This window comes from Rattus norvegicus, chromosome Y, assembly GCF_021556685.1.
Source record: "Rattus norvegicus strain SHRSP/BbbUtx chromosome Y, alternate assembly SHRSP_T2T, whole genome shotgun sequence".
Classification (NCBI taxonomy): Eukaryota; Metazoa; Chordata; class Mammalia; order Rodentia; family Muridae; genus Rattus; species Rattus norvegicus.
Genome location: NC_141555.1, coordinates 32,849,770 through 32,875,822, shown reverse-complemented (window position 1 = coordinate 32,875,822; position 26,053 = coordinate 32,849,770). Strand labels below are relative to the sequence as shown.

General features: G+C 37.4%; 1 long non-coding RNA gene across 1 annotated transcript in view; it reads left to right on the top strand.

The window, feature by feature from the left end:
* Positions 1-20,137, top strand: part of LOC134484364 (uncharacterized) — a 37,295-nt gene extending 17,158 nt beyond the window's left edge. The window contains exons 2-3 of the long non-coding RNA XR_015647306.1: positions 17,548-17,605; positions 20,051-20,137. This is a non-coding gene — a long non-coding RNA (uncharacterized LOC134484364). The remainder of the gene's footprint in view (positions 1-17,547; positions 17,606-20,050) is intronic.
* Positions 20,138-26,053: the final 5,916 nt, after the last annotated feature.

The following is a 26,053-nucleotide window of genomic DNA, read 5'->3' as shown; positions in this document are numbered from 1 at the left end:
TTTTGTCAAGATATGAACATATTTAATTTAATAGTTGTCAAAATTCCTACATATACTTTTAGAAGAGACACTGTCTTCATTACCTTCAACATGAAGGAAAAGCATTTATATATTCTTTTAAGTTATACAAGGGCATCTGTTAAATGAGTAACACACATCACACAACTTTATTACTTTGAAAGCTCTCTTTATTGCATATATTTACACAATGAAAAGTACAAAGGCTTAAACTCATGTGAGTGTACTTTGTTTCAAAGTTAAAGTTTAGATATACAGGTTGATGACAACAGCCATCTCAGACACAGAGGGGTTAAATACATAAGGGCATCATCTATTACCTTACCTTTCTTCTTTCCTTTATTCCTGATGAAGACTCATCTCATTTGCAGCCCCTGCTGTGAGAGATGGATCAGAAAATGCCTGAAAGTCCACAAACCAGAATCCATCTATAGGAAAGAAAAAAGACAACATCTACAAATAGTACATGCACTCAAAACTTGTTTGTAGATCTTAACACTTGAAATAAAATGCAAAAAGAAACCCATTTTCTAGGATATTACAATATACAGGAAATGGTACCTGTAGGAAGCATTCTCAGGGGATTTTAAACTTCTGCACCTAAGAAGGAAACTGCCTCCATGAAGGTGAAGATTTTTTTCTTTGGCAAGAAAGTCAGTCTGTCTCTTGACAGTTGTGCAGTCTGTTCATCACTAGAGCAACGGTGATGCTTTATGAATGTGAACAGATAAACACATACCAGTTTTCACTTCTTCAAATAATTTCAAGAAGAACCTGAAAGAGAATATATAATGTTCCACAGATGAAATATGGGAATTTAAATTAGCCAGCATAAATATGTTGTTAAAATTTCTGCCTTTATTAATTTTGACTATTTCTGCTATGAATAATAAGATGGTTGTGTAATGTCTACCAATCCCCAAAGCCTGAAACATTGTGGAAAACTGTCTTATTTCTCCCCAACTTGGTTTTTGATCACCATACTTTTCATTGCCCATCTAAATTCTCTGTTTCTCATGTAGATCTGAGGACTATGTGAGGATGTCACTCTCATGTAGAAGACCAAGGAACTTTCTGTACTTGCATGTATTTACTCATGGGAGCATGCAAATAAATCTTTCAGTTCCAAGAACAAAATCGTGGCTGTCCATGACCCACATGAAACAAAATCTTTCTTTCTGCCATCAATGAACTTTAGCACACTGGTAACAACACAGATAACAATATAATGGAATAGTCCTGTAATAATAATATTAGTGATGATGATGATGAGGATGAGGATGAGGATGATGATGATGATGATGATGATGATAATGATGATGGAAAAATCCCCTCGAGGGATCACGTTATAAGGAAAATAAATAATGAGATGTGTTTTTTTTAAGTGATATTGTATCCAGAAAAGCAATTTTCAATAGGACAGACTCCTCTCACATGAAAATCACTCAAACTGTCATGGCTTCACAGAGAGAGTTGAGAACCAGAGTGGTCTTTTAGGACAAGAGAAAGATTCGCCAACATTCTATAAAGAAAAGCAATCCAGACATTCTGTGTGAGGATAGTTAGCTTATGCATGGCTAACACACACAACATATACACAAACACACAAACACACACACAGACACATATGCATGTACACACACACAGATACACAGAGACACACAGAAAGAGACATAGACAGTTAGACAAACAGACATTCACACAGAGAGACTGACAGTAACAGACAAACACACAGACACAGACACACATACACAGACACAAACACACAGACACACACACGTATACACACAAATATACAGAAGCACAGACACAGAGATGATAACCAATATACAGATACACACACAGACACAGACAGACACACACACACACACACAAACACACTTATGTACACACACACACATACACACACACACACACACACACTCACACACACACACACTCATCTCTTGTCTCCTACCTAGAGTGTCCAGGTGCATAAAACGTGTGAAAGGATGAAGTGGACCCAGGAAACAGTTAGTCAGCAGAATATTGGTCTGCGTGCAAGTGAATTTTGGTGTCTTCCAAGGATTTCAGTGTCACAGCTCTGTTAGAAGGTATTCAGGGACATGCTATGGTTGTGTGCATATAATTTACTCAGGGTCAAAAGGGCTAAACGAACCTTGGAGAGCAGGAAGGGGTTGTTGTGTGCACTTACATCAGTTGCAGGCTTAAGGTACCAGGAAGTCCTCTATTGCTATATCTTTATAATCTCTGACCCAGCATCGGTCTGTTGTTCAGTGATCTCCATTTTACCTACTCAGAAATCGACTCCACTGAATGTGCCCCATACCCAACCCTGAGGTCCTACTTGCTCGATTTCAAAGGATTGCAGGTTCATGTTATGCATTCTCTGTCAGAATAAATCCTCAGGAACGTGGCCCTCTAGACATCATGAATTAACCAGTGCTTCCATCGAGTTTCTGCATTAACCCGTATGTCCTCTATTTCTGGCCGGTTCTCTCTACACCCCGCTATCCCTCCATCTTCCCCTCTGAACTTCTGCTCCTGTCCTCAGTCGCACTCACTCACTCACAGAATCTGTTCCAGTTTTTCCTTTCAGATAGGTCGATGCTTTTCTTCTCAAGGTGCCTTCTCCTTCCCTTTGTCCTCTCTGCATTTGTGGATTGTAGATGGAATATGATTTATCTCACAGCCGATACCATGCATAGGTAAACGCCTGCCATGTTTTTGTCTCTAGGTCTCATTTCCCTCTTGGGCTGATTTTTTTTTTTCTAGTTTCATCTATTTTCTCTTTGGCTTCAGGATATCATGCCTCGACCACTATGATGTCATTCCCCCACCCCTATGATGTCATGCCCCACCCCCATGATGTCATGCCTTGGCCCCTTGTTAGAATGGTTGTATATATTCACCAGGTAACATTCTGAATTCTACCCTGTCACCAGACTCCTCCAGGCACCCACCATTTACAGTTCTTCCTCCTATCCTCTCCCCTTCTACTCTTATTGAGTAGAGGACCCTTCTGGGTACACCCCGTCTCCTGGCACATAAAATCTCTGCAGGACTAGACTCATCGTCTCCCACTAGGTCCTGAAAACGCAGCCCGGGTAGGAGAACAGGATCCACAGACAGGCGACGGGTTTACTGAACTCATGTGAGAACCATTGTGCTCCTCTACCTCTCTCAGTCCTTCCCTCAGCTCTTTAGAGAGACTCACTGAGCACTGTCTGATATCAAGCCCTGTGCCTGTGCATCTGTATCAGTCGGCTGCTCGTTGGAGCCTTGCAGAGGACAATAATGCTACACTGCCGTCTGCAAACATAAGAAAGGAACATTAATAATGTCAGTGTTTGCCGTCTGCCCATAGGATAAGTCTCACATCCGGCCACTTTTCCTTTGGCCATTTCCTCATTTCCTCTTCCATCTCTCTCCGTGTGTCTCTTATAGAGGGGGCAATTTCTGGGTCAAAATTTTGGGGATGTGTTTGGTTCCTTATCCTTCCACCTTGGCTCCTCTGTGGCTACAGAAATTGACCATTTCGGTGTCCGTATCCCCACTGTTACGAGTCTCAGCTAAAGTCACCCTCATGGACGCCAGGGTATCCTCACCCATCCCAGATTGCTGGCAAATCATAGAGATAGTACCAACCCTGGACAGTCACTGATTTCAGTTTATTCTCTTGGCGCTCTGTCCCTCTTGCTCGTCTCTCCCAAGAAATGATTCTCAAACCCTATTTACCTTCCCATCCCCTCAGTCACCAAATCCTTTCCTTCCAACTGCCTCTTCTCATTACTTTGTTCCTCCTTCTGAGTGAAATTCAAACATTTTTCTTGGCCCATTCTTATTGTTTATCCTCTTTGGTTCCATAGAACTTAGTGTGTGAATTCTGTACTTAATGGCTAATACCCTCTTTTAAGTGAATATATACATGTTATTTTGGGTCTCAATTACTTCATTCAGGACAATACTTTGTCACTCCATCTTCTTGACCGCAGCTTCTCAATGTCCTTATTTTTCTTTCTTTTTTTTTCTTTTTTTCAGAGCTGGGGTCCTTATTTTTCATATGTGTATAGTATTTCATAGTGTAAATGAACTAAATTATCTGTAGCCACTGTTTGGTTGAGGGGCATCTGGCTTATTTCTATTTTCTGTTCATTATGAAGAGATCCACTAGGAATATGATGGAGCACATGTACTCTCTGCATGGCAGAGGTCTTTTCAGATATAAGACCAGGTGTAGTATAGCTGGGTCTTTAGGAAGAATATTCCCCATTTTCTCACAATCCACTGGACAGATATTGATAGCATTATACAGATTTGCTCTTCCCAAGCAAATGCAATTTGTATCCTGATATTTATTTGCTTCCTCAAAGGAGGTCTCCCCCCACCAACTAGCCCTCTATCATGGACACTGGTGATCACATATGAAACTTCTTCCCATTTTAACCGGTCAGTAAATGCTAGAGCCTATTACTGATAGCCGGAGGGGAAAGTTGGTACCGGAGGTATGACAGTGGGGTTAGGTAGAGAGGCAGAAGAGGGTAAGAGGGGAAGGGAGAGGACTGAAGAAAAAGAGGAGGAAGTAATGATGGAAACAATCCATGTGGCCTGAAGAATGCACATGTAGCAGGGGTTTTATGGTTGGAGTATAAGTTATGATAACGTTAGATCTACCCAATACACGTTTATAGATTATAATTATAATAACCAAGTTGTGTGTTTTCTTTATGGGTCATTGGGTTTGGAAATTCCAACAAGCTTTCCTCATCAGTATTTCTGAATCAAATTTTCTGTTAATAGAGATCACCCCTTGTAGGGGCTCTAACCATTGCTCCATAGTCCAGTAGATACAGCTGTTTCTTCCTCAGTCATGTCTCTTGTATTTTCTGTGGATATCTGTTTCTTCAGTGATCCATGCCCAGTGTTCCTTTTTCTCAAGGTTTTCAATGATCTCACCCAGAGGAGTTTCAGGTTTCTCAACTTGTTCCACTTAGTTAACCGCAGCTTCACAATGTCCTTATTGCTCATACCTGCATATTATTCCACTTTAAAAATTTTCTGATAACAGTGAACCGTCGTGAGTAGGCTAAAATTTCCCAAGAAAACATTAAACATTCAGTCTCTAAATCTAGATCTCCTCATCCCATTATGCTTGCTTTGCCTGAATGGCCATGGCATGAGCAGTTTTTTCTTAGGGACATCAAAGCCATTTCCTTCCCCAGTAATGGCTGCCATCCCTCTGTCACAGGTTTTTACCCTGGTTATTTTTGGTGATTGATGTGATTTAGAAATTGTAACACCATCTGCATGGTAGAAAGCCAGAGATGTTTCAGGTTGACCCTGCTTCCACAGCCAATGATGTCACATGTGCACAATGAGCAACCATGTGACACCCAAACAGCAAGATGATGTCATCTTTGACTCCACATGTGACTGCAAGATTGCCTCTTCTCCTGCATGCACCTTGGCAACCATGTCATCCTGACTGCAAGATAGGAACTTTGAATCTACACCCAAAATTAAGATGGCCTCTTTAACTCTCTTAATCCTACCCGTCTGTGAGTATGGGAGGTCTTTCTGTCTTCTGCTACCTTCCTCAGTGTCTCTTTTCAGAGACTTGGAGTTCACACCAGATATGCTTCTGATGTGCTAGGTAAGAGTTAATTTATATTTCATAATATATATATATATATATATATATATATATATATATCCATTGTGATTGGCATGTCTTCCATAATTTCTTCTCAGCCTCTCTGTCATTTGCATGGCATATTATTTTCATTTAATTTTTCATCCATCCACTTGGCTGAAGGTGTTTTTCATATGTAGGTCATTTCTGGTAAAACTTTTGCATCACATATGTTCACTATTATATGATGTGTGAATGGTGATACACTGAGTTCTCCTTTTGCGATATCACCCCCTTGACCTCCTTTGGTTGTCTTATTGCTCTAGCAGGAATTTAAGGACTTTACTGAAAGGATGCTGCGAGGTGTGCAGTCTGTTCTCATTCTCCAATTTAGTAGAATTGCCTTTTGCTTCCCTACCCCTTATTTAGATATTAACTGTTGGCTTGCTATATTGCATTTTATGTAATATTTTTTTGTATTTATTTTAGTATTTTATTACATTAGGTATGTGCCTGACATCCCTGGTCTCCTTGAGACCTTAAATATGGAACGACGATGGATTTTGTCAAAAGCATTTTCAGCATTTAAGAGATAATCTTGCATTTTTTCCTTCTTTCTTTAATTCTGCTCCTTCACACCATTGAGTAATAGTGAATATTAATAAATCATATTAAATATGTTAATAATTAATATATTATTTTTGATATATTAATGTAATATATCAGTTACATTATTATATCAATATATATTAATTTAATATAGTAACATAATATATTAATATTAATTATATTTACCTTATTAATATAATAATTTAATGTATAAATACATGTTAATATTAACATAGTATATTAATACTAGTTATATATTATGATGTTAGGATATAACAATTTAATGTTACTTTATTAAAATATATATGTATTTTATTAAAAAAATATATATTATTATATGCAACTACCAAAAAGTTAAATCCAAGGGGAGCTCCCACGTAAATTTGAAGTGCAGAGGGCACAATTTTTTTTTTCAATTAAGTTTGTTAATATGGTGGATCACTTTAATGGGTTTTCATAGATTGATCCACTCCTGCATCCTCAGGAGAAAGCTTACATGATTGCACTGAATGGCAGTTTGAAATGCTTTTCATTTTGTTTTTGAGCATTTTACCTAGTATTTTTTCCACCATTGTCTGTAAAGAAAATTCGTCTGAAATTCTTTCTTTGTTGAGTCCTTTTGTGATTTCGGTGTCAGGGCGACAGTGGTGTCGTGGAATCTGTTTGGTGATTTTCCTTCTGTTTCTGTGTTTTGGAGTAGGTTGAGAATTCTTTGAAAATCTGGTAGAAGTCTGCACTCAATGAAACTGGCCCTGAGAATTTTTCAGTGGTTAAACTTTCAATTACTGTTTGTGTCTTTTTAGGGGTTGTACAGCTATTTAAATAGTTTATCTTACTTTAGTTTACCTGTGGTCAGTGTTATCCATCTACACAAACATCCATTTAATTCAGAGAATCTAATTTTGTAGAAAGCAGGTTTTTGAAGTGAGACCTAAGGATTCTGTGACTTTCATCTTTGTCTATCGATGTGTCTCCCTGTTCATTTCTGATTTTGTTATTTGGATGCTGTCTTACCTCGTATTACATTATCTATTTAAGGGTTTGTCTGTCTGGTTGATTTTCCCAAGGAACTAGCTCTTGTTTTTGTTAATATTTGTATTCTTTTTGTTTCTGGTGGATAACTCTCACCCTGAGTCTGATCATTTCTTTCTGTCCCCTCCTTTAATATGTGTTTGCTTCTTTTTATTCTAGAGATTTCATGTGTGCTGGGAAACTGCTAGTATGGGGTCTCTCCAGTTTCTTTATAAAATTGCTCTGTGCTGCATGTGCACGTTCCTCTTACACTGCTTTCCTTATGTACCTTAAGTTTGGAGACGATATGCCATCATTATCATTGAATTCTAGGAACTTTTTTTTTCAAGTCTTCTCTGAACTTGTGGTTCTTCAGTTGCAAGCTATTGAATATCCATGAGTTTATAGACTTTTTGTTATTGTTGAAGTCCAGTTTAAATCCATGGTGATCTGAGAAGATCCAATGGTTAGCACAGTCTTTCTGTGTCTGTTGTGACTTGTTTATTGAGGGTGAACATGATCAGTTCAGGATAATGTTCCATGAGGTACAGAAAAGAAAGTGTGTACTTTTGTGTTCATGTGAAATATTCTGTAGATATGAATGAGGTCAGATTAATTGAAACCATTGGCAGTTATATATTCTATTTTTATTGTTTTATTTTTAGTTTCTGTCTCAATGACCTGCCCTTGGTGAGATGGGACATTGATATCCCCCACTATTAATGTGTGAGGTTCGATGTGATATTTAAGCTTCAGCAATATTTCTCTCACCAATGTTGCTACTTTTGTCTTTGGGATATAGACATCCAGAATTGAGATGCCATTTTGGCGGGTTTTTCCTCTAATAAATATGAAGTGTCCTTCCCCTTCTCTTTTGATTACTTTTGTTTGGAAGTCTGATTGCTGGATGTTAGAATGGCTACACCATCTTGTTTCTTGTTTTATTTCTTGGAAAACATGTTCCAACACCTTAGTCTAAGGTTATGTCTATCTCAATTGCTGGATTGTGCTTCTTGAATGCAACAGAATGACACATCCTGTTTTTACATCCACTATTTTAACCTCTGTCCTTTTGTTGTTGAATAGAGGCCACTAATGCTTAACGGTATTAATGACCAGTGATATTAACTTCATGCTATTTTGATGTTGTGGGTGCAGGGTTTTCTTGCTTGCATGTATTTTGGTTTTTTGTTTTTTTTTTTTTTTTGTTTTTTTTGGGTGGGATGTTTGAGTGTGTATGTTAGTATAAAATCTGTTCTGTAGGGTGAATGATTTTTTTTTGTTTGCATGTTGTTTTTGTTTTTTTCGGGGGTGGGGGGATTGTTAGAGTATGCAGGCGAGTACTTCCGTAGGTTATGCTGTGTAATTTTTAATTTCTAGTCGGAGGTTGGGATGGTTCAAATTCTGAAAATCCATCAGTATAATCCACTATAAGTGAAACTGAAGGAAAAATTACATGATAATCTCATTAGATGCAGAAAAAGCAATTCCAGCCCCACTTCATGATAAAAGAGTGTGAGTGATAAGGGATACAAGTCCTATGGAGAAACATAGTAAAAGCAAGGGAGAGGAAACCTGTAATGACCATCAAGCTAAATATAAAGAAACTTAAAACAATTCATTAAAGTGAAGGACAAGGTAAGGCTGCCCACTCTCCCTATTCAGTATAGTATTTGAAATTCTATCCAGGGTAAAAGCATGGTTCAAATTTGGTTCTGACATGGAGTATTGCCAAGTGCTGTGAAGGAGGAATGGCACAACATTTTAAAAATCCTGGGGTATGGCCCACTCTTTAGAACAGCCTCATTGCTCTTTGGTGAGTCATAGCCCCAAGGACCAACTGTACTGAGAACTTCATGCAGCATTTCGCTCGGTTGTTCCCCTCATATCTCTCTAATTCTAAGAAGTACAAAAAAATCCTCCTGGAGCTTACCACCACTCAGGGAGCAACATCATTGGCATTTGCAATAATAGTGGTCGAGGTCTTTTAGGAATTTCCTCTGCGGAAGACCAATGCTTCCACCATCACCAAAGGAAATGTAGAATAATTAGTGACGACCAGCACCCTTAAAAAGCATTTGGAAAAATAAAATTGTTTGTTAGGCTGGCTAACATGTTTTAACTACTGCCTCTGATGTAAAAAAAAATTAGGGAACAATTTGAGGTTTGGAAGGCTGGGACTTTTTAAGGCCAGGGATCAAGAACAATGGTGGCACAGGCTAATGGTGTGACTGTCACACATGCTGGATGTTGAGGACTGATTTCTGTCCCAGGTTTAGCCTCAGTTCCTGATAGGATTTAATAAGGATTGACAATCACAGGTGTGCATTCTGATCATTTAAAGTAGATATGACATTTTTATACACATATTTAGATTTGTGCTTTTTAAAAGATTCTTATTAGAGTTCTTTTAAAGATAAATGATACAATATCAACCATTTCTCTGTAAATTCAAAATGCTGCCTACAGTGAAGGGAAACCGAATGAGAAAACTACTTTGCTTACTCTTTGTTACTCTATAACAAATTGCTTACTTATGAGCCTTGTTGGCCTTGGGAGTAATTTGTTTATTTTATGTGTACTATGTAATATTTCTTCTCATACACTATCACTCTTTTCAGCATCAAGCATGAGAAGAAACTAGAACATTATCACATTTGCAGTTTTACTTGGCTTGAAAGATTTCACTAGGATATCAAAGCTATTTGCTGTGGTTTGCCCTGAAGTTATCTGTATTTTGATGCTAATTCCACTGCCCCAAGGACAGCTGCCTACTCATGTACTCAGAACTCAGGTGACTTCACCAAAATCACCTCCCTATTGAATTTGAAAAGTACAGGTGTGGGGCAGGTACATGATAGAAGGATGCTTTGGGAGTAATTTGTTTTCTTTACTTGTACTATGTAAAGAACTTTTCTTTACCATGTAAAGAAGGAGGTCATTGGAGGAGAAGGAAGAATGGGTGAGAGAGATGTTTGAAGAAAGTGGAGGAGACTGGAGGAAAAAGGGGAGATAGGAAGAGGAGAGGGTGAGAAGTCATGGCAGGTGAGGTTACAATTATGGTCTGTGTATTTACAGGTTATTATTAATGTTCCTAAGGGATGGATGGTAAAGGGCTTTGTATATTTGAGTGCGCAATTATATCTTAGCAATTGGGTCAAAATTTTTGTGATGTGTGTTTTCTATGTGAGGGATTGAGTATAGGAAAGTGTGTGGCGGCAAGGGACACTGGGCTGACAGGGAGTAGGGATGTGTTTTCACCAAGATATCTACCTATTATATTAGGACACTACGGTGCTAGTGATAGCATGGTAAAAGACAAGTTTTCTTTTTTTTTTTTACAGCAACAGATGGCAAAACAAGGTGATGGGCAAGAATCCACTAGTCATCAAAAAGTTGAGAGAACCTTTTTATTTTCTAAGTAAGAGGACACCTGTGCCATATTAATTCTTGATAACTTAAGAGCAGAATATAAAACAAAAATGGGGAAGCAGCAAGGGCTGACAGGCTGTTGGTCCCCTGCTGTGTGATAAGTAATGGCAGTTCAGAGAGTTAAGAGATTAAAGCTGCTTTTTAATGAGAGTTGTTTAGTAAGTCTTTCAGGATACACATTTTCTTTTTAACATAGGCTCCACAGGGGAATTTTGTGTGGAAATCCTAGTTACACAAGATACTTCTTCTATTAAGGTATTATTAACAAGTGATTAAGTTTTATTTAAGAAAGAAGAGAGTAGAGAGATTACCTGAATCAGGTGGGGATTTTCATCTACTGCTCAGACTTAGGGAAAAATTAGGCACTACCAAGTAGAGAGTTTTGATGAAATGTCTGTAACAACAGGGAAAGTGAATGCAGACATATATTGTAGAAGTTATTAACGATAAAGAAAAATCTGTGGCTTCAGGTAGAGAGCTTAACAGACTGAGCTATTTTGGGCAAAAGTCCTGGTTTGAAGTTTTCTTATTGATATTAGAATTGATAGAAGGTATTCGATTAGTTTTATGAATTATCCCACTATATGGCTCGTTGATGACGCTTAGCGATGATTTGTGGTTACTTTTGATATTTACGACAATAGCAAGTTCAAATTCTCTTAACATGGGCTCCATGGGAACTTTGGGTTTATTTCCTGATATCACCAAGTACTGAGTTATATCAGGCTCATTTTATACTTGAATTCCTTTTTTAAAAATTGTTTAATCTTCAGGATGGGTGCGACTTTGAGTTTTATGCTTATATTATTACTCTGGGAGAGAGTGCAAGATACAAGCTTCTCTGGTTTCAGATTAAGAAACAGAGTATTTTGGAAGAAAGATTTTGTCCTTGTGTTTTTAAAAATTGTGATTAGGATTCTGGAAACCTCACAGAGTCATACTGATCAGGTTTGATATCAGTAGACGGCTATCAAATATATATTCATGAGAATCAAACAAAAGATATATCGATTCTTAACCTTTTTCCTGAGAGTTGTATTTTGTAGAGTGTACCTACTTGGAATCCTGGTTTCAGTGAATTTCAGCTGGGTCCAGTCAGGACATACCGGCTATCGCATTTGTTTCATTTTTCCTACCCCCTACACCTAAGGATATCTCAACGCCCATGTACAACTTGAAGAAGTTCTGGTGGATCCGTTGTCTCAATTACCTGGAATTTGTGGGGTGGGGCTGGAAGTGGTTATTCTAAAGATGTTTTTATAAAGAATTGAAAATTGGTTGAAATTTAGCAGGGAGGAATAAGCTAGATTTAGTTATACAGTCATAATCGTGTTTGGTAACTAAGCTTAATCTTATCTTTGTTTGTGTATAGAAATAATTGGAAAAAAAATTAAAATTACAAGAGCCAGTTCTATTATTTTTGTCATTACACACTTCTGAGTTGATTAAACCTGTGAGTTAAGATTGAAATATTAAAGTCATGCATCTGACTTTGTAAGAGTACTATCAAGAAAAAATTAAGATATAAAGACAACAGTCCAGATTGTCTTAGATAGATAGATGCTTTTCAAAAATGTAAGAAATCCACAAAATTTGAGATTTAAAGTTATTATGTATCTTTTGTTGAGTCCTATCTTCTCCTAACTGTTCCTCTTTGGCATATTTAATGAAGAATTTGAACATCTCTACCTCCAAATGAGGCAATACTTTGTGGCTAGGCAGTCACTGGAAAAAAATGCCTGTTTCATATGCAGATTAATACTATCCAGAAAAGGACAAATTATGCAGAGGATTTGAGGGATAAACCCTGCCAATACAGGGTAATCAGCCCTTCCAAGTCTGCCTTTCAATAGGCTGTCAGTTGATCTTGTGTCAGAAGGCTGAAGACTTAAGCTCACATGTTGCTAACAGGGGATTGTGCTATTGGAGATTTGTCTCTACAACCTCTCAGTTCTAGAAGCCCTCTAAGACATCCTATGTGTATAGATATTTGGTCACTCTCAGATTTCTGACGGGGTAGGAGACTGACTATAGCCTCATTGCTTATCAGGCTGTATAACTCTGAATATACATATTTTACTGGATAGTTATCAGATAGTATACAAGCTAGCCAAGACATAATATAGATTTTTAAGCCTTTCTGAAGCTGGAATGAAGAACTAAATGCTCTTTCTAACTGATATAGTGACATACTGGGTTTTGAGTATATCAAATGCTTTATAAATTGTAGAATAGTAATAAACTTACTCAATTGATATATATAAATGAAAAGTCTGTTTAACTGGACAAAAAGGGGGAAACGTTGTTTACACTAAAGTTATCTGTATTTTGATGCTAATCCACTGCTCCAAGGACAGCTGCCTTGTCCTGTACTCAGAACTCAGGTGAATTCTACAGAACAGCTTTCACATTAAATTTGTGAAGTACAGGTGAGGGGCAGGTACAGGATAGAAGCAGGCCTATCATTGGAAGAGAAGGAAGTATGGGCAGGAATGAAGTTTGAAGGAAGTAGAAGAGACTAGAGGAAAAAGGAGAGACAGGAAGAGGAGAGGGTGAGAAGCCATGGCAGGTGAATTTAAGATACTGCTCTGTGTATTTACTGGTTGTTATTATTGTCCCTAAGGTATGGATCGTACCAGGCTTTGTATGCTTATGTGGGCTACTATATCTTATCAATTGGGTCAAAGATTATTGTGTTGTGTGTTCTTTCATGTGAGGTTTTGAGTGTAAAAACATGTGTGGCAATAAGAGACACTGGGCAGCTGAGGAGTGGTGATGTATTCAACCAAGATATCTAGCAGAGACTTGGGAAACTACAGTGCCCGAGATAGCGGGATATAAGACAACTTTTTTATTTTTATATTTTTGCAACAACACATTCACTTCTGTATTTGACATGCTCTTTTTGTGTCACTTAGGGAAGATCTATATCTGGTTCCTGACAGAATGTGCTTCTTAGGTTCATCAATCTTATCTAGTTATCTATTTTTGGTGGCTGATTATATATATATATATATATATATATATATATATATATATATATATATATATATCGGTGGTTCCTACAACTATGAGATTACGTGCAATTTTAACATGGATTCTGAGCAGGTATGTCAAGAAGGTAGAATCCACAAACGGCAATGCCAAATAGACTCGCTCCTATTCTTATGACCCTAATGAAGTTGAGGTTTCATTGGACCTCTAGTTCTTCCCTCCCTGTCAATCCTCCTGTATCTTATCTTTGGCGTGAAGAAAGAATCATTTTAAAACATCCAAAACCCTGAAATCTCACCCTTGGAACACGACAAGGTTGATATTACAGAGATCATATCTAATGGGACTACATAGTCCACGCTGTCCTTTGATTTACTCAGGCAGTTATTTCTTTGCATAAAATAAAAATTTGGGAGTTTATCATTTTAAGTAGGTACACAATATTTACACTGTTAAATTCACTTCATAGCTTAGCCACGTTTGTTGACAAAATCATTGCCAAAAAACTGGAATTTGAAAACAGAATACTTGAGTACACATTCAGGAATATCTATAAAGACCCCTTTCAAGGAATGAACAATTAGAAAATGAAATACAATATTCACTTAATTAAACATCTGTAAAGAAAAAATGGCATGTGGGAAACAGGGAAAAAATAGGAAATTGATCTGTTTGTCAGAGGAATGGAACTGGGAATAGAATTATTATCCAAAAGAATCTCCTACATCCCATGTTCCTAGATCTTTTCTACTCAATACAAGCCCCTAACTGAGTTTCTCCATGTAGAGCCTGTAACCATTGATGAAGCAAAGAGAAGTTTCCAGCTGTAGAGAGATGTAGTACATAAATGTTACCAATGTGTCACAGTAGACATTCCTGGAAAAGGCAAACTCGAATCTGGTCAATGTAAGGAAAGCTATTTAGGAGGTAGGCCATGGCAGTTCTCACTGACATCATCATTTGACCCTCCCTGAAAAATTTCTTGTACCCTGGAGAGCCCTAATTTTGTATTGTCACAAAAAACTGCATCACATATATTCCTGCAGTACCTCTAGGGATTACTAAGTGGCCTCTATTTCAGTGCAAACAGCCATTTGGGAAAGAGAACAAAGAGGATGTATATAACAAAAATGAGTAGAAGAAAGTTGGCTCTCTGTTTTAGTTTGAAAAAAATGAAAAAAATATGTGGTACATGGGAAAGTGCAGTGAGTGCCGTGTAGGGTTTTTGAGGGTTCACTGAACACATGAGCCTTCCACATATGGGATTCAGGAAGTGGGAGCCTCTTAGTAGCAACTGGATTTCCTTGCTTGTTATGGTTCCTGAAAGTCAGAGGTTTTTTTTTATCATTAATTTCATTATTCCAAAAGTCAGGTGTTGGGATGGGCACAGCTTTTTTTTTTTTTTTTTTTTTTTTTTTTTGAGAGCACATGGCTTCTATTTTTTCTTCCAGAAGGAAAAAGTCCTGAGGAGGAAGGGAAAGACAAGTATTGTATCTCAGCTCAGAGTAAACTCCTTCGTGTACATGATTTCTACACTGTAGTTTGTGTCTGACACTGATATCTGGGAGGGAGAAATGCTTCTAGTTCAGACTTAATCATATCAGTCTTTCCACTACTGTTATGCTGACTACCATTCCCTAAGAGTGTCCCTCTAGATTTCTGAATCAATATGTCTGATTACCTTGCAGTTTTATTTACTTTTATCTCTTTCATAATTTTTTTTAATTTAAGCTAATTTTAATATTTTTTGGATATTTCTATATCTACATTTAAATGTTATTTCCTTTCCCAGTTTCCTCTCCATAAGAGACCTAAATGTTTCCATTCCTTGACATTTAAACCACCCTTACTCTCCCTTGACATATCCTTGAACTGGGAGTCAAACCTAGGGAGGACCAAGGTCCTCTCTTTCCTTTGGTGTCCACCAATGCCATCCTCTGCTACATATGCAGTTGGAGCAATAGGTCTGTCCATGTACAGTCTTTGATTATCTGTATAGTACCAGAAAGTTCTTGTTCATTGTTCTGATGGGGTTGATAGCCTCTTCAGCTCTTGTAATCTTTTCTGAAAATTTATCAACAAGAGGTCCCTTTACAATTCTCTGGTTTGCCACTAGCATTCAATTCGGTAACTGACATGCTCTAATTGTGTCTCTCAGGGAAGATCTATAACCTGTTACTGGCAGCATGCACTTCTTAGCTTTATTAATCTGAATCGTATCTAGTTTTGGTGTCTGATCTATTTATCTATCTATCCATCTATCCATCCATCTATCTATCTATCTATCTATCTATCTATCTATCTATCTATCTATCTATCTATCTATCTATGCATATATTTATCTATCTATCTCTGCCTCTGTTTCTAGCTCTATCTCTTCTCTATCTCTATATATCTATATCTATTTATCTATATCTATTTTTATATATATGTACATATATTTGATGACTTATACATCTATGAAGTTAGTTGAAATTTTAACATGGATTCTGAGGTCCTAGGTCAAGAATGGAGAATCCACAAATGCCAATACCAAATATACTCCCTCCTGTTCTTATGCGCCTATCGAAGTTGAGCTTTTACTGGGCCTCAAGGCATTCCTCTCCCTTCCCATCATCCTGTATCTTTTGTATGGCCTGAATAAAGAATCATGGTAAAATATCCAGAAGCCTGAAGTCTCACCCTTGGAACACAGGAAGGTAGATATTCCAGAAATGATACCTAATGGGACTACAGAACCGCATGCTAGAGTCCATGCTGTCCTTTGATTTACTGATGTCAGGTAATTTTTGCATAAAATAAAAATTTGGGAGTTTATCACTTGAAGTAGGAACACAATATTTACACTATTACATTCACTCTTTAGCTTGAGCAGCTTTGTTGCGAAAATCATTGCAAAAAACTAGAATTGCAAAACAGAATTTTTGAGTACATATTCAGGAATATCTATAATGTGCCCTATCAAGGAATGAACAATTAGAAAATGAAATACAAAATCCACTCAATTAAATATCTGTAGGGAAACAATGGCCTTTGGGAAACAGATAGAACTTAGGAAATTGAACTGTTTGTCACAGGAATGGAACTGGGAATAAAATTATAATCCAGAAGATTGTCCTACATCCCATGTTCCTAGATCTTTTCTACATATGCGAAACCCGTAATAACTTTCTCCATTTAGAGCATGTAACCACTAATAAAGCAAAGAGAACTGTCTAGCTTTAGAGTGATGTTCTACATAAATGTGTCCACTGTGTCAAAGGAGACACACCTGGAAAGGTCACCTTAGAATCTGGTCAATATAAAGAAAGCTCTTTAGCAGGTAGGCCATGGCAGTTCTCAGTGACATCATCATTAGGCTGGCCCTGAAAAATCTCTTGTATACTGGAGATCCCTAGCTTCTCCTGTGATGTCACAGTGTTTTCCAGACTGCAACTGCCTCTCAGACATTCATTCAGTACCTCTAGGGTTTATTAATTGGCCTTTATTTCAGTGTAAACAGCTATTTGTGAGGAAGATCAAAGAAGATGTAGATATCAGAGATGGGGAGAAGGAAGTTGGCCTATGAAGTTTTAGTTTAAAAAAGAAAGAAATATGTGGTACATGGGAAAGCACAAGGAGTGCTGTGTAGGGGTTGTGAGGGTTCACTGAACACATAGCCTTGATCTGAGCCTTCCCCATATGGGAATCAGGAGGTGGGAGCCTCTCGGTAGCATCTGGATTTCATTGCTTGTTATGGTTCCTGGAAGTCAGAGGTTGTTTATCATTAATTTCTTTATTCCAAAAGTCAGGTATTCGGAAGTTTACAGTTGTTTTTCTGAGAGCTAATGGCTTTCATTCTTTTTCCCCAGGAAAAATAGTCCTGAGGAAGGAGGGACAACAAGTATTGTATCGTCATGTCATCTCAAGGTAAACTCCTCCTTGATTTGGATTCCTATAGTGCACTTTGTTTCTGACACAGATATCTGGGACAGAGATGTGCATCTAGTTCAGACATCATCATCTCAGTCTTTCCACTAGTATTTCTCTGATTACCATTCCCTGACAGTTACCCTTTAGATTTCTGTGTCAATATGTGTGATTCATTGACATTTTTCTTTTCTTTTAACTCTATCATTTCTTTAGGAATTTTTATTGCGTTTCTAATTGGATACTTCTATATTTACATTTCAAATGTAATTTCCTTTCTCAGTTTCCTGTCCATAAGAGCCCTAACCTGCCCCCCTCCCCTTTTTCAATAACCCCCCTTACTGCCTCTTGACAGTCCATTGAACTGGGAATCAAATCTAGGGAGGACCAAGGGCCTCTTTTTTCATTGGTGTCACGAAGGCCATCTTCTGCTACATTTGCAGTTGGAGACATTGGTCTGCCCATGAGCAGTCTTTGAATATTGATTTAGTACCAGAATGGTTTCGTGTATTGGCATTGTCCTTGTGGGGATTAAAGCCCCATTCAGATCTTGTAATCCTTTCTCAACATTTACCAACAAGAAGTCCATTTTCAGTTCATGGGTTTGCCACTATCATTTACCTCTGTATTTCACATACTCTAGCAGTGTCTCTCAGGAAATGTCTATATATGATTCCTGGCCGATTGCAGTTCTTAGGTTCATCAATTTTATATCATTTTGGTGCCAGATGTGTGTGTTTGTGTGTATATATATATATACACACTTTTGGTGGCTCCTACAGCTAGGTGGTTCAGTGGAATATTAACATAGAATCTGCCAAACTAGGTCAAGAATGTAGAATTCAGAAATGACAATGTCAAATAGACTCCCTCCTGTATTATGAACATATTGAGTTTGAGGTTTGACTGATAAACATGTCATTCTTCTCCCTGCCTATCCTCCTGTATCTAAGGTTGCTACTTAAGGACGAATAATGATAAAACATCCAAAACCCTTAATTCTGGCCATGGGAACACAGGAAGATAGGTAGTGCAGGTTTGATATCAAATGGGACTAGAGAACCGAATTCTGTAGTCCATGTTGCCCTTTGCTTTTCTGATGCCTGGTAATTTTTACATAAAAGAAGCTTTTAGGAGTTTATTAATTGAAGTGAGTACACAGTACTCACACTGTTATGCTCACTCTATAGCTGGGCACACTTTGTTGCCAAAATCACTTTGTTGCAGATAATGGAATAGGAAAAAAGAATTTTTCAGTACACATTCAGGAATATTTATGAAGTCCCCTGTCAAGGAAAGTACAATAAGAAAGTGATATACAATATTCATTTAATTAAAGGTCTGTAGGGAAAATACTGGCCTTTGTGATACATAGATAACCAAGAAAATTGAACTCTATATCTCAGGAATGAACCTGAGAAAAATAATATTATCTAGAAGAATCTTCTACACTAGATGTTCCAAAATCTTTTCTACCCATGCCAAGCCACTGACTACCTTTCTCCATCCCAAGTTTGTAACTGCTAATAAAGCAAGGAGAAGTCTCTAGCTTTAGAGAGATGGAGTACATAAAGGTTTCTACTGTGTCACATGAGACATACGTGGAATGGGCACCCTTGAATCTGGTCAATGTAAGGAAAGATGTTTAACAGGTAAGCCATGGCACATCACAATGACATAAACAGTAGGCCCTCCCTGAAACATCTATTGAAACCTGGAGAGGACTAGCTTCTTCTGTGATGTCACAAGTGTTGTCGTGACTGCAACTCCCTTCAGATATCCCTTCAGTATCTCTAGTGTTTACTAATTTAACTCTAATCGAGAGTAAACAGTCATTGTGGAGTGAGAAGGAAGAGGATGATGAGATCAGAGATGGGAAGAAGGAAGGTGGTCTTCTGTCTTGTTATAAAAAAAGGATGAAATACATGGTACTTCGGAAAGCTCAGTGAGTCCTTGTAGGAGTTGAGTTGGATCACTGAAGAGATAGACTTGTTCTGAGCCTTCTGCATATGGGAATCTAGAGCTGCGAGCCTCTCAGAAACATCTGGACTTCGCAGTTCTTATGGCTCCTGGAAGTCAGAGTTTTTATATCATTCATTTCTTTATTCCAAATGCCAAGAATTTTGAAGGTAACAGATGTTTTACTGAGAGCTCATTGCATTTATTCTTTTTGTCAATTATAAAAAGGCCCTAAGTAAGAAATAAAAGGCAAGTATTGTGTCCTCTGCTCAGAGTAAACTTCTCCATGCTTTGGATACCAATAGTGCAGTTTCTCTCTTACACTAATATCTTGGAGAGAGAAGTGCTTCTAGTTGAGACTTCATGATCTCAGACTTTCCACTAGTATTTCCACTGACTAACACTTTAGATTTCTGAGTCAATTGGTGAGATATACTTGCCGGATTCCTTTCTTTCATTTCTTCCATTTTTTCTTTATTTTTTTAGAAAAACTCTCAAAACTCATCCTGGCTGACAATGTAGATTAGACGCAGCAGATGAAATGAATTGAAAAACTCTCCTGGGAATGAAAGTGGTAAGTAAATCACATTGATGTATCCTAAATGCAGTGCTAAGAGCAATATTCAGACTAGTCTGTGGAGATGCTGCTGTCATCAGAGACCACAGACAATTAGTGGAGAATGATTCAGCATTAAACTGGGAATGGAAGATGATGGTTGATATTGTTCTAGTAGATCTCACTACATTAAAAAGTGTTTCTTCCAGATAACTGAATGATTATTGTAAAGCAAATCCCGGAATGAACTTATGAGACCCACCATCAGCCTGTCAAATAATGTGCGAAAGAAGAAATCTGTGTCTCTCCAGGGACAAATTGTTGCTTTCAAACCAACAGTAAAGTGTCCATTCTATGAATGATACATTGATATATACACATTATAGAAGGATGGATACAGAGTTTCTTCAGGTCCATGAATGAGGTATTCAGCAGTTGACCTGGATCAGCAATGAGGGTAATTTTTGCCAACTCTTCAGACTTGAGCTCCTTCACTAGGATCCCCATGATTGAAGAAAAGAACAAACTTCAGACAACTTGTCTCAGATTTTTATGTAGTTAAGATTTCCTGGTCTTGGTCCTAGGAAGGAAGGATATCTTGCTTTCCAATTCTTGTTTATCCTATAATCCTCTCTGCTGCATTCATGCAAATTGATTACTGTGCATTTCTTTAATAGGTTAGAATTGCTATTTTAATTATGTTGCCAAGAACTATAGAAAAAAAGAAGGACTGTATCAAAGCATCATATGAAAATCCGACTAAGGTAATGTGGCCATTGGAAATTTGTAACTGACCTGAAACTCTTACTAGAGACAAAATGCCATAAAAGGTCTTCTCTAGATATCTGGTGTAGTAGTTGGTGTTCCCCAACAGACAGTAAAGGATGAATCTCTCTGTACAGAGAAATTGGACTAGTCACAATGATCACAGACTATGGAACACATAATTTAACAATGACTGACTATTTTTAAAGTCCTAGAATCCATTAGTTTATTAGTCCAAAAGGCAAGATGTCTTATCTGGTCATTGACATATGGATAAATATTCAGTATGCAGGTTCTAATGTCTATGAGGATTTGGTATCACTGTGAGTGCAAAAATGAAAAAGTAAAGGCTTCTTTCTTCCATGTTTTCTACGGGGATTCAAATAGAATGCATGGTTTAGAATACATTGGAAAATACATTGCCATTCTCAAACAGACCAATATCTTCAACTGAACATTCTTTTCTTGGAAGCTGCACCCTGTCAGCATGGCTCACGTGTATGTGAACTGCAAGATCTAGTCTGGGAAGGCGGTCCTGTTCATCGATCCAACCTGCCCCTAATACTGAAATACCCAAGACTTCCTCAATCAACTCCTTTGCAAACATGGTCTTCTGGGATTTGAAGACATTACATCTACTAACAACACCAATGCAATTCAAGATTACTTTCAACAGCTCCCTGGAGTGAGAATTGTTCCTTGGGTCCTTATATGTAGAGAAAGACTGCATAGGCAGACACAGTGATCTAATCTACCTGCAACAGAATGAAGAGATGATGATGTGGCTGAAGCAGATTGGAGCTCTGCATTTATTAAAGGGATGGCAGTAAAAGCCCATGCTGACAGCAGACATTCAGACATGCTGAAGCCATGCTGAGACTTTATGTTTGTCACAGATGATGTCAGTATTTTCTTATGACTGGGATTTTCAACAAATTGGCTTTCATTCTGTTCCTCATTCCAAAAAATCTGTTGCTGTAGGCCTCAAACCGTGGGGCAGGGAAACTTAAGAGACAACAGAGGTTTGATAATCCAGTCTTATTCACTGACTTGTCTCTACCTCTAAGTCCATGTTTCACAATCCAGTGCATTTAAATCTCCAGGGAATCAGTTACTGTTTCTCTACCATGCTGGTCTGCTGAAGTCATTTTACAGAAGTCCACTTCCAAGTAATTATTAAAGCAATGAATATTTTGAAGTTGTTTATGATCTACACACAGGCTTTTTACGCCCCAAGCATGTACCATCCCACTTCTGCATTTGTAGCTCTCAGCCAGTGTTCTCGACCTATCCATCCAGCAACCCTTAGATTCCACACTTTGTATGAGGATAATATTTGAAAAAACAGAAGAATAGCTGTAGCATAGTTGTTCTTCACTGAAGCCATATTAACACAGACGGCAGAGCATATGATGCATTCATCTCTGTTTGTAGTGTTTAATTCCCCGTAAAGTCCCAAACAATTGAGAGTTGATTCTGTCAGAGTACCAGCAAAGTCAAATAGGAAATGCAAAATTTCAGAATTCTCCTGCCAAAGATGTTTGTGAAAGAAGTTGTTTGCAAAACACTGTCTTAATAAATTTATTCCATTCTCACTTTGATATTTTGCTTTGATGTCTTGAAGTGACGTTTAATTATCACTGAAATGCAGGTCCCCTCTATAGTCTCCAGTAAGAAGAATTCATTCCTCAAAAGGATGTATCTGCAGATGCCTGAAAAAATAATAGAAAGAATATTTCTTGATAAAGATCTAGGTTAAAGTTGAAACATCCTACCACAAAGATACATATAAGAAGTTCATTTGACATTGACCTTATGTTATGCAGAAATTCTTCACATATTCCCTCTATCGTTGGGGTTTAATTAATCTCCAATGAATAGTTGACAATGAAGAGTAGCCTTTAGAATCATTTTACCCTTTTCAGTAATAGTTTTAAGCAAATGGAACACTAAAAGATCACAAAGAAGAAATGGTTATAATCAAAAGATACATGTGGGACAGTCTAACTCTCATGGTCAAGATGACTTTGCACATGCTCCTTATGGTCATGGATTGCTCTCATAATACTCTGCAGAAGGTTGTTCCTACTGCCTCACTTTAAGCTCCAGGAATTCCAAGCTACCAGAGCTGTTCAAGTTCCCTTACAATGCACTTGAAAGCCACATATGCTTAGGAACTTTTGATGTGCTTTAGCTCTATTGTCAGGTATTTTTAAGCCTCTACCAAATAGCAAGCTGTACTTTTTACCCCCTTCTCAACACCTCTAAATCTGCCCTAACTCAATTTGTCAATTGATATTAGTCATAGCTCAGCACCCCAAATATGCACTCATCTTACTGTGTTTCTAACATCCTGCCTGCTACACCAATGGCCACTCCATACTAGATCTCACATGACTGGTAACTCTTGCTCCACCCTAAATCCTTTCTCCACCCTTGTGTATACTAGCCTGTTGGTAGAAATCCACACAACTGATTGGCCAAGAGCATCTTTATTGAACTATACAGAATCAATTTGGGAACAGGACCTTCAGTGTTCGCAGGATGATTCCCGATCTAAGAATCAAAATGATAGCAAACAAGACTCAATCCATGTCTCTGGTTTTGGGAGGGAGATAGAGCACTTTGATTCAGAGTTGAAATTTAAATAATTATAATATACATGTAGTATTAATTATGCCAGGATAAAAGGATCCAAAAAGTGGAAATGGGCAACATTAAAGGCAAGAGAAAAATCCCTAGTACAGCAAACAATGTGGACCTGTTAGAAAGACTGGTCTCTTTCCAGCCATCTGAATTTGTACTTGAAATTCTTCTAACCACTCTTGATCTCTGCATGTAGAAAAGAACAAAAAGAAAAAGAAAACAAAATAAAACAAAAAATCACCAAAATGAAACCAAAAGCAAAAGAAATAGCTAATCAACCCAATCCTAAAAGAAGAGGACCGAGTGAAGATTGCTTGAGGTCCTCATTTTTAACTACAACTACAAGTCACCAATAGCTTTCAATGCAAAAGTTTGTCATTATTTTATTTGAAACTTCTCTGTGGGTCAAAGAAACAAGGTTTATAAGCTGCAACAACAGGAAAGAGAAAAAAAAATCATACTGTAGAGCTCAACACTGATATTACTATGGTGACTGTGGGCAATGCAGAGAATATTGGTGTTTGACAATGGGTCTTGTGGTTTTCTATATGCCGGCAATATCTATGACTCTGAAATGAATTAGAGTCATCACCAAATCATCACTAAATGAACTGCTCCTTTCTTTGGAGCACAAGATCTGGCAAACTGTTGACTGACTATGATTTTTAACTTGGATCTAGCCTCTGTGGTAAAGCTAAGGCTTCTGATGGAAAATCCTCCACCAAAATACTGGACTATCAATTGTGCTGCCAGCCAAAAACCAAGTCCTGACTCTACCCTGCAATCCAGAAGAGGTTTCAAAGTGTCAAACATAACAATATTTTAATTGTGGCTTTGTCTTTTTTTCACTTTTTATTTTAAATAAAGTGTGATTTCTGGCATAATTCCTTCTAAGTTCTTCCTCACATAGAACTTCACTTTTGACCTCAAATTCCATTCATGAAGGGGTACTCTTATCTTTCATTGGCTAAGTTTTCTATTTTGCTTTTATGGCTTGCTGTGATTGCTTATTGTGACTGTCTAAATGATGCATTATTGAGCAACTGACTCCATAAGAATGGCTTGCGGGCATCAGTATTTTGCATTTTCTTGATGGTTAGTTTATGTAAGGTGACTTAGCCCACTGTGGATGGTAACAGCACTAGTAAGCTGAGGAGGTTACAGAGAAAAGGTAGCTGAGCAGATTAGTAAGCAGAGTTCCTCTTTATTTTCATGCTGCTGCCTTGTGTTCTTTTCTTGGATTCCATTGATTATGAACTGGAACTTGTGAGGTGAATTAAACCTTCAATTTCCCACACTGGCATTTTTATGTTTACTATAACATAGTCGTACTAACTGGAACATTTGGCATTTTCTTGAGATCTGATCCGATAGTCCATCCTCCTGCTGGCATGTAACCTACCCTTTTAAATTAATAAATAAATCCAAGTCACTCCAAACTTTTGACATATTCACTCTGCCAACAAAATCACACTGTGTATGTAACTTACTTTTAATCTCATATTTTTCCTCCCACATTTTTTCTCTTTAAAATTATCTCCCTAAACATGTTAGCACTTTGTCATTTTAAGTTATCTTATGTCCCATAGAAATAGTATAGTCAAATTTTTGATTTTCATAAAAGTGGGTGATTTGTTGTAGTAAAATATTCTAATCAATATTTATTGCATTAACTTTATTAATGAATCAAAAATTGACATTATTATACTATCTAGTTATCCTTAAAACTATAAAAGATTTGGTTCATTCAAGGCTTTAAGGTCCTTCAGAACATCAGCTAGAACGTTCTTATGTATAATCTGGATGTATCATGGTTACTTCATATGTCTTCTAACTCAGAGTGTTCTTTCTAACAATGCGAATTCATGGTATTTGATATATATTTTAAGAGTGTATAAGTGGAATATTTCCCTGATGACTCGCCCATAGTTTGAAATTGGAAAACAAAAAGATAACGTGTTTTGAGTGTTCACTTTGAATTCTACTATTTCATGAATGCATTTTCAGCTTTAAGAAACTTAATCTTTTAAAGAAAAATTGTCTCTATTCAGGATCACGTCTAGCTAATTCATAGTGGTCTTTGCATTTTAAATACTTTCATCCACAATATTTTGTTTTATATTTTCAGAGTATTGTGAGGGGAATTTCACCCATATTTCCTCACAGTATGGTTTGGATTGGCATAAAGGAGGCTAAGGAATGTTGTGTGTTCGTATGATATTCTGCTTTTATGACCGTATTTTTCAGTCTTAAGAGACTGACACATTTTTAGAGTTTTTAAAATGGTATCATGACATCTGCAAATGAGAACATTTTCATTTCTTCATTTTTCATTTGTATTCCCTGGATCTTCTTCGGTTGTCATATTGCTCTAGCTAAAATTACACATACTGTAATACATAGTTGTGAAACCAGTGTATATTCTTGTCTTCTTCCTGCTTGTAGTGGAACTGCTTTGAATTTTTCTCTCTTTAGCACGATGCTTGTGCTGGGCTTCTTGTACCTTGCCTTTATTATGTTGA